The sequence below is a fragment of the Oratosquilla oratoria genome, chromosome 26 (assembly GCF_046742065.1).
Source record: "Oratosquilla oratoria isolate Oo_2021 chromosome 26, ASM4674206v1, whole genome shotgun sequence".
NCBI classification, from domain to species: Eukaryota; Metazoa; Arthropoda; class Malacostraca; order Stomatopoda; family Squillidae; genus Oratosquilla; species Oratosquilla oratoria.
The window spans coordinates 9,709,163-9,719,162 of record NC_134802.1 but is presented as its reverse complement, the minus strand read 5'-3'; the positions used below and the strand labels follow the sequence as shown (position 1 = coordinate 9,719,162).

Genomic DNA, 10,000 nt, shown 5'->3' with positions numbered 1-10,000 from the left:
TCTCTCTCTTTCTCTTTTTTTTTTTTTTTTTTTTTTTTTCTCTCCTAGGCGAAGAAAGGAGTTGGATTGGAGGGGGGACTTAAGAAAGCGTCACGCGTTGTCATGGCAACACTGACGATTCTTCATTGCTGGTATGGAGAATGTATTCGTTTGTAATTTGCTAAATCATTGTAGAACGGGACTGTGTTGCGCGCATACGCGCACACCAACCACTTCAATACAGTACCTTTGTGGATACTGTGGCGCCGTGGTTTGGGGGCGGATTCCATCATGAAATAGGGGAATGAGGTTTTACAAATTATGTTCTACCCACACACACTCGTACATTTTTTTTACTGAGCCTGTCCCTTCATACGAATAAAATCCCTTGTCCATTGCCAGACAAAAGATATCTAAAGCACATCACCGTGTTATGTCATGGCCTGTTGTTTGCCAGCGCTTCTATCATTGAGGACAAATCGCCACTACATCGTCTTGTAAACAGGTAAACGAGTTCTTGTGTTTCATGCACACGAAGCAATGTAGGTTAGGGGTGGCGTCTCACCTTATGCGTGTGAGCTAAGTGTATTTCTCAAGTCAAAAATCTTAATGCGTATACCACACGCAGGCAACACAGATGTGCGTATTAGAGTGATCTAGAAATGACCTCGTTTGCTTATCATAAGCTGTTTATCATCTGAATTGGAACTTTATTTTTTATCTTCATGTCAGCTTTTACGCGTTTGTGTTCACGCACATGCCCAGTTGTTGTTTGATATTATTGGATAGACTCGCATTGCGCAGGACAAAGAAGTACATTGTAAAAATGCTTCGTGCATAAACGCAACCAAACTTCTAAAGATCATACAATTCAGTTAGTCTGGGATAGGGGACCTAACGCTGTGACAACGCCTAGCCGCACTCGACCTTCTTCACCAGTTCCTGATAAACATCAACCTGGATTTGACCTGGGGTATGACCTTGACGTGGTCAAATCGTCGCAGGTGGCTTTCCTGTTCTTCCCCATTCCGGGTCGTCTCCCTCATGGATGGATCTTCTTCGCGCAGGGCCACCGTCTTCACGGCGAGGTATGACAGGAAGTGCAGTACCTCGGCCGGTGCTCGGGGTTACCATGGTTTCTCATTGGCTGAGAACATCCCCGTGGATTGGAAAACATGACACTCCGATTTTACGATACTTTGAGAATCAATTTTATCCCGAATCATGGCATGTTAATGTGAGGGATTAAGTGTAGGTTAAACGATTTTGTAAATGAAAAAGAAGCTAAACGTGACCAATACATACGATAAGTTCTGTATCAGTTTTTGCGCACTTGCAAGTCATCCAGCCGTGAAGAAAAGTTGGTAATAAATACACGACATTGCATATACATGCACATATGCAATCTCTACAGTCTCCATCAATCAATCTATTCATCTCAGTCTCCATCTCTTATCTCGTCCCAAGATCACTCCTGGCCTGAATGAACTCTTCTGATATTTGATGCCCCCTTACCCCCCAAAAAATTATATGGAGGGGGGTTACTATACTCGTCGTCATTTTGTCGAAAATAGGTAACATGGGCGATTCCAAGGCGAGGAGCCTTCGCCAGAGGGCGTTTACCTGCGGCCGAAGCCGTCACCTTTGCTCTGTTATGCGCTCTGATTGTTGTGGCAGAAAATAGTTCTTACTGCTACAAATCTGAGACAAGAGGTAAGCTCAGTCATTCAGTTGGTCAGGGAACCTAAAATCCTTGATAGCTCCAAACCACTCTTATCCAGCCTCAGCTCTCTCTCTCTCTATCTCTCTCTCTCTCTCTCTCTCTCTCTCTCTCCTCCTCTCGTCTCCCTCTCGATCTCTCTCCTCTCTCCTCTCTCTCCCTCTCTCTCCTCTCCTCTCTCCTTCTCATCTCGCTCTCTTCCCTCTCTCTCCCTCCTCCTCGCTCTCCTCTCTCACTCTCTCCTTCTCTCTCTCCTCGCTCCCTCCTCTCCTCTCTCTCTCTCTCCTCTCTCGCTCTCTCTCCTCTCTCCTCTCTCTCCACTCCTCTCTCTCCTCTCTCTCTCTCTCCTCTCACTCTCTCTCCTCTCTCTCACTCTCACACTCCCTCTCCCCACTCTCCTCTCTCCTCTCTCTCTCCTTTTCTCTCTCCTTTTCTCTCTCTCCCCTCTCTCCTCTCTCTCTCTCCTCTCTCTCTCCCCTCTCTCTCCTCTCTCTCTCCCTCTCTCCTCACTCTTTCTCTCCTCTCTCTCTCTCTCTCCTCCTCCCTCTCACTCTCTCTCTCCCCTCCACTCTCTCTCTCTCTCTCTCTCTCTCTCTCTCTCTCTCTCTCTCTCTCTCTCTCTCCCTCTCTCTCTCTCTCTCCTCTCTCTCCTCTCTCTCTCTCTCTCTCTCTCCTCTCTCTCTCTCTCTCTCTCTCTCTCTCTCTCTCTCTCTCTCTCTCTCTCTCTCTCTTACTCTCTCACTCTCTTACTCTCTCACTCTCTCTGTATGTGTGCGTGTGTTTCATATGTCGTATCAAGCAAGCTTACGAGAAGAACCCCAACCCATTTTCGCAATTATCAGGAGGGCATTTTATGTATTCATTTATATTTATTTATGTTTCATTTACTTATTTATTTGTCAAAAATAAATCGCGTGAGTTGAGTTGGCACAAAGAACGAAAGCCACGTGGGATCCAATGCCTGGGCTAATGTTTTGTGATAAGTAACTCCTTATCTTCTCCCATTTTTTGTTTTCCTTGTTTGCCACCTGGGCACACCAGTGATCCACCACATGATCTTGCCAAGTCTTGACTCACATCACGAGGTCCATGTCTCGCGTCCATACCTCGACTAATTGGCCTCGAACGTGTTACTGAAAGAAAAGCATAAGGCATGATCAGCTTGTAGTGGTTTTAGAGTACAGTACAGAAATACTTGGTTACCTCGCCTCTCACTTGTAACCTTTGTCGTTCGTAAAATGACCCCAGCGAGTGATCAAGAAGTGCAGGTATCTTGAATAATCCCTCTATTTCTCTCTCTTTTCATCTAGATTGTATTCATGTTGGTATTCACACCTAACTTTGGCTGGCATGTAAAAGACCAAGTAGTAACGCACTGAAGAGAAACCCCCCCACGATGACGCGTGTACTCTTTCTTACCCACGCACGAGCCCTTCCCCCGTAGATGTGTGGTGTCTGTTTTCGCTGCTCTTGCGACCATGTGCGTATTCACTCGAGATCCAAAGAAGATTGCCCGCTCACAAGTGTGATTGTAGTCTATTTGGACGGACTTCTTGAGAAAATATATTCAAGCTTGATACGATACACGTAAGCGTGAAAAACTGCTGACCGCGTGTGCATACTCGTTTGCGCGCTTGCACATATACACACTCGTGGCGCAGTTGGTAGAATTCCCGGCTGCAGAGGTCCTGGTTCGAATCCCTCCCAGGGCTGAAATAATTTCAGTATCGCTGCGCTGCGGGTTGTTACTCCAACTCTCGTGGGTGGGGAGTTGGGGGTGTGTGCGCGTGCGTGTGAGGTCACAGCATTACTCATAGATGGGCCATACCTGTGTATGAGCTCTGAGCTCTCTTCCGGTAGGGAAATGACTGTCGATCACGACTCCAACACGTGATCCAAGACCATGGTGAATCGCACACACACACACGCACTCTTTCATGACGCTGCGGTAGAATTATCGGCTGCCACTACGGCGGTCCGGGTTCAAATCCGGCCCAGGGCTGAAATAATTTCAGTATCGCTGTGCTGCGAGTCGTTACTCCAGTTCTCGTGGGTGGGGAGTTGGGGGTGGGTGTGCGTGCGTGAGGTCACAGCATTACCCATAGATCGGTCATATATGAGCTCTGAGCTCTTTTCCGGGAGGGAAATAGCTGTCGATCACGAGCCCAACACGTGATCCAAGACCATGGTGAATTACACACGTACATACACGCACACATACACATTTCAAGCCTGTGCCATGTGCTCCTTCCAAGGACTTCCTCTTGCACTCACCACCTGCTCAACTTGTCCTGTCATTCCACCTCGTGTTCCGATTTCCTCCTCCTCCTCCTCCTCCTCCTCCTCCTCCTTCCCCTCCCCCTCCTCCTCCTCCCCCTCCTCCTCCTCCTCCTTCCCCTCCTCCTCCTCCTCCTCCCCCTCCTCCTCCTCCCCCTCCTCCTCCTCCTCCTCCTCCTCCTCCTCCTCCTTCTCCTCCTCCCGCACCTCACTCTCCTCCTTGTCCCGCTCCCTACTCTCCTCTTCCTCCTCCCGCCCCATACTTTTCTTCTCCCTATTTTTGCCCCTCCCTCTCCTCTCTTTCTCAACACTCCCTCTTCTCCTCTCTACCTCCTCCTCATCTTCCTCCACCCTTTCCTCCGTCTCTTCCTCCTCCCTTCCCCGTCTCCCTCCCCCTTTAACACCTTCCTCTTCCTCCTCTTCCTCTTCCTCCGCCCCCTTCCCCCTCCCCCGTTACCACCTTCCTCGTACCTCCTCCTCCTCCTCCTCCAAAATATCCCCCTCCTCGCCTCCCCCTCCACCCACAATCCTCCCGAAACTAAGCTCCATCTCCCCCCTCCTCCTCCCTCTCCACTCTCCTCCCTCTTCCCTCAGCGCTGCGCCGCCCCCCCCCTCCCCCCCCTGCCTTATCCCCGCACTTCCCTCTGTGCTGTGCCCGCGTACCCACCCTCCTCGTCTAGGCGGCTCGCTCGGACGCGCATGGCATCGCATCGTCTCGCAGTCATTGTCTTCGGTGCCCCTTTCGCCGTGTGTGTGTCCAGTGCTGACTGACTGACAGATCGGATCGAGTTAGCTGATTGACCTGGAAGAGCGAGTCAGATTCCAGGTGGACTGACGGATGTACTAACAGGGTGAGGTGCTTCAATTTTGATTGACCGAACGGAGACTTGCGAGTTGCAGGTCTAACTGGGAGGATGCGGGTTTGGTTTCCAGGTAGACTGCAAGTGCCCTGGCTGACTGAGGGACTGATGCACGAGCCGACGGGGCTGACGGCCTGTTTCCAAGTACCTGGCTGACTGTATAGGTGCCTGAAGTCGGGCAGGGTTGTTTGATTGACAGTGAATGGAATGTATTGACTGGCCGATTACCTCGTGAGCTGACAGACCCTTTCGGGATATGCTAAGTCAGCTCGTCCTGCTGACGTCAGCTAGTTTTATTCAGATGATGGGCGGAAGCTCCTATGACCCCCCAACCCAACCCAACCCAACCCCCAATTTGAAACATTATTAAACTATAATTATTGCCCCTTAAGTTATTGTTAATACGTGAATACGTGACCAAAAGTTTTGTTCTATGGCATACACATACTAGGTAGAACGAAATCGTAATGTATTACAATATATATATATGTATATATATATATATATATATATATATACATATATATATATATATATACATATACAGTATATATATTAATCCTCTTCTTGAGCACCGAATTCCATTCCCTTGAGAATAAAGTCGCCTGGAAAGGATGAAATCCCCTTCAAGGTGGGAGGGGAGTCGGCAGCACGGTGGAGCGAGGGAGGGAGGGACTCGGGGGGGGGGGAGCAAGCTGTGGCAGGGACGAGTTAGTTATAGGTGCATTGGCCCACGGTTTGATGCTCCAAGGTCCGCGGTCTTTGCCCTTGCACCCTCTCCATCCCCCACCCCTCCTCTTCCTCCTCCTCATCCTTTCCCTCCTTCCCCTCCTTCCCCTCCTTCTCCTTCTCCTTCTCCTTCTACTCTTCCTCATCCTCATCCTCCTCCCTATCCCGGTCTATGCCCTCGTACTCCGGACGCGCCGACATCACTTCGGTTTTTGGTGTCTTTCGACGGTTTGCCAGGGCGATTCGGCAGGCAGGCAGCCAGGCAGGCTGTTAGGCAGATAGACAGACAGACGGACAGACAGACAGACGAGCAGGCAGGCTGGCTGGCAAAAGAACTGTCGACCGTCTTTTCGAGATGCTGTGTGTTGCTCGGCCAGTCGCCATGCATTTTTTGTCCCCTCTCTCTCTCTCTCTCTCTCTCTCTCTCTCTCTCTCTCTCTCTCTCTCTCTCTCTCTCTCTCTCTCTCTCTCTCTCTCTCTCTCTCTCTCTCTCTCTCTCTCTCTCTTTCTCCTTCTCCCATCCTCTCCCTCCCACTCCCCTCCTCATCCTTTTTCTCTCTCTCTTTCTCCATTTATTATTTCCTTCTCCTTCACTCTCCCCCTCTCCCTCTTTCTTCCCCTCCCTCATTCTTTAACTCCTTTCCTTCCTCTCTCCTTGGGTATGTCCTTACCCTCCCTCCTCCCCTCCCGTGTTCCTTATAAGCTTTAATCGGAGCCATATTTATGCCATTTTTGTGCGTTAGTATATTGGCTTAGTCAGATCTGCAACTTTGTCATCAATAGGATTTTTCACATGACCAGAGGGCATTGGAAGCGTGATTGAATGTAGTACCTGACATGAACGTCATCATTTATGTTGTTCATTACGGTTATGACCTTTTATCAAATCGATTCTGGGTAACCCCAGGCGAGTTTATTCACCTGAGGGCAGTGCATCCCGTGCTGAAAGGGGCTTGTTTGATTTATTCATTTATTTATTCGTTGTTTTTTGTTGCAGGACTGTCACCTCTTATTGTCATATACTGTAGTGATAGTACGTTAATACAGCGAAGGAATACCCATTAAATCGTTGTGGATATCTGGATCCCTTTGGATTATAATTATTCCACTTTTTTGTTATTCAGTAAAACAGCTATGAAGAAAATTACTTGTATACGGTGTAATGCTGTTTAGCGCGTGTGGCTGACTGGGTTAGGCTGGTTAGGTTAGAAAATTCTGTTTTTGTTCCGTAGACTATTGGTGATTACCACTGGCTTTTGTCTGTTGGTACATCCAAGTCAATGGTGAGGGATACAGACCCTGCCAAGCGCCTCCTGACATTACCTGGACAGGAGCTGGTTCTTGCAAAGCTCACTAGAGGCGCTCTCAGCACAACGCCCGTTGACTTAAGCAGCATTTCATAACCTTGAGGTCTCGAGCCATTTGTCAGAGTAATGACGACATCATTGCCGTCTTTACGCCAGAGAGAACCGGTTCTGGATTTGGTTGTTCGGTGGGGCGACTCATGGCTTGGAGCTACTGAAACGATGAGGTTAAAGGTCGACACAGGAATGAAGGATGGGACTGTAGACATAAATATATATTTATTTGCTCATTTCTTTTTTATGGTGACTTTGTTATTGATGTTGATCATGTTGCATTTTTTATTAATAGTATTTATGTAATTGATATTAACTGTTGCTGTCATTGCCGTTTTTTCGTGGTTATTTTTTATAGCTAAAGAGGTGGATGCCGTATGGAGAGGAGCACAAAAACCTCCTTGTGTATACTTGGTCAGCCTAGGGAAGTGGCATCCAGTGCCAGATTCCATATAATTACGAACCGAGTCAGGAGCCCAACGAGTCACGGCGTCATGTTTTGTGCTGCCGATCCTCTCATGGCTTAAATGGTCTCCTCGGTGATTGCGCTCCTTTGTTGTGCAAGTCCGTCACGTCTCTCTTGACCAGCAAAGGTGTCGCCACCTGCACGAAGTGCTCTTTGAAACAAAGGGCGCACGCAGTGCGCATCAAGGCTAAAAGAGACGTATTGTATCAGGGTGGAGTAGATAATAGTGATAGCAATAACAAAAACAGGAACAACGGCAACAACAACAACAGCAGCAGCAACAACAACAACAACAATAAAAACGACAACAACAACAACGACGATGACAACAACAACAACAACAAAGCAAAAAACAAGAGAAGAACAAGAGTAGTAGCAACAGCCCGAATCGCAGTTCAGCGCCTCGTACCAGAAGATCCCTTTCCTTTTTTCTGGATTAAGAATTTTTTATTGTGTGGCGGGCTCCAGTTTTGCAAATGCTGCAAGTAAAAGAGAGAGAGAGAGAGAAAGAGAGAGAGAGAGAGAGAGAGAGAGAGAGAGAATTGTTTCAGGCGTAAAAATGTATTGGTAATGTAAAGACGAGACCCAAATACATACATCAATAAAGAAATGTGATGGAGGAGTATTTTATGATGAGAAGAGTAAAGTTAGTTCAGTTCTCCAACTAAGATATGCCTTATAACAATTGCTCTATCATAAGCCAGGCGGTTTTATTCAGCTCAGGGTAAAACCCGAAAAGACTACATGGGGACGATCCCTGTTAGCCCCTTGCAGCGTGATTGTTATGCCTTTGTTCAACGCCAGACGAGTTTATTCACGAGAACGAAGGATTCCAGACGGGCGGGGTTGGGAAGGTGGTAATGTTTATGACCACTTCGGCCACGCCAAGACTGTTGCCAAGTTGTACTTGTGGTTGGGTCTCTTCCTGTCGAGTTTATTATGTAACAACGTGGTGGTCGTGGTAGTTGAAGGGCGGCGGCGGCGGCAAGTCCCGGTGGTGAAGATCCCGCATCAGGTGGCCGCCCCTACTTGGGAATGTTCAGGTTTGTGCTGAGATGCACACACACACACACACACACACACACACACACACACACACACACACACACACACACACACACACACACACACACACACACACACACACACACACACTCACACACTCACACTCATGCACTCACTCACTCTCAAAGATAACCTTATCCGCTCCAGATTGGAATATGCAGCCGAGGTATGGAGCCCCACACAAAACAAAACAAAGTAGTATTGAAAGAATACAAAGAACAACAAAAAGAATGGTCCCCAGCCTAACAGAAAGACCGTGTGAAGAAAGATTGGAAAAATTTGTATCTCTGCTCGTGAGAAGAAGGAAGAGAGGTGACTTAGGATTAATATGCTCAGAAAGAGTGAAAAGCAGTGAAACGTTAGTGAAGATAAAGAAAGAAAAGTAGAAAAGAGAGAGGTGAATTAGTATTTCTGTGTTCAGATCAGCGGGAAGAGGGAAGTGACAGTAATGACTGTGAGTGAGACGTAATGGGCTGAAGGAAGGAGAACAAGGTAAAGACGAGGCCACGTGTTACGGGTCGGATGAAGTGCCGTGACGTTGGCAGTTACACAAGCTATCTCGTTTCCTGTAGTTTGCCGCCCGTGGCCTCCAGCCGTTCACTTCTTGGTCCCTTTGTGACGACGGAGCATTGGGTCTGTCATGCATAAACCAAGCTGTCTTTTTTGTTTTGAGTGCGTCAAAAGTGCTTAGATTCATGCAAGTGGAATGTCATGTTTGCTTTTATTGAATGTGTGTGTTTGCTTATTTACATGTGTTTATGTATATGCACACGCACACACACACACACACACACACACACACACACACACACACACACACACACACATATATATATACCTGTGTGTGTGCATATATATATATATATATATATATATATGTAGTGTGTGTGTGTGTGTGTGTGTGCGCGCGTGTTTGTGTGTGTTTATGGTTCACCATGGCCTTGGAACATGTATGGGAGTCGTGGTCGACAACTGTTGTCCTGTATTAGCGAGTGTATATACATGTGTGAGAGGGAGAGAGGGAGGTGGAGGGAGATTCCATGGTCTTGGACAACGTCATCCTATTGTGTGTGTGTGTGTGTGTGTGTGTGTGTGTGTGTGTGTGTGTGTGTGTGTGTGTGTGTGTGTGTGTGTGTGTGTGTGAGCGCGCGCGCGCGCGTGTGTGTGTGTGTGTGTGTGTGTGTGTGTGTGTGTGTGTGTGTGTGTCTGTGTGGGCGCGCGCGCGCGAGCGAGCGAATGAGGAAGCGAGTCAGTGTACTTCAGATCCGTGCACGCGCCATTCCACGTGGTGGTGTTTTGTTTGGGTCGAGCAACACAAACGTTCGCTCCATATCCATTCAGCTTGATCTTCACCTGTGAATAGTTTGCTTCACAATATCTTCGTCGATCAAATTCGTGGAGGGCAGAGAGGTGGAACGTAAAAGTGTAATTACAAAGGCGTTTCCTAAGGTGGTTTCTGTAGTTGAGGGATGGCAAAGGGGCGAGTAATAGCAAGGACACGGCGAGACATAAATGTCATTATTCTTTTTAGTTTTCTTGCGTGCTT

General features: G+C 47.9%; 1 protein-coding gene across 4 annotated transcripts in view; it reads left to right on the top strand.

Moving 5' to 3' along the window:
* The window catches only part of Ypel (Yippee-like), a 485,504-nt gene that overhangs the window by 9,367 nt on the left and 466,137 nt on the right, over nt 1-10,000 (top strand). Inside the window, exon 1 of one of the 4 annotated variants that reach the window (XM_076209306.1) lies at nt 4,748-4,827. The exons of the other annotated variants lie outside the window; for them this stretch is intronic. The gene's annotated coding sequence lies outside the window, so the exon portion shown is untranslated. Of the gene's footprint in view, nt 1-4,747; nt 4,828-10,000 lie in introns of those variants that run through there. 4 annotated transcript variants of the gene reach the window in all.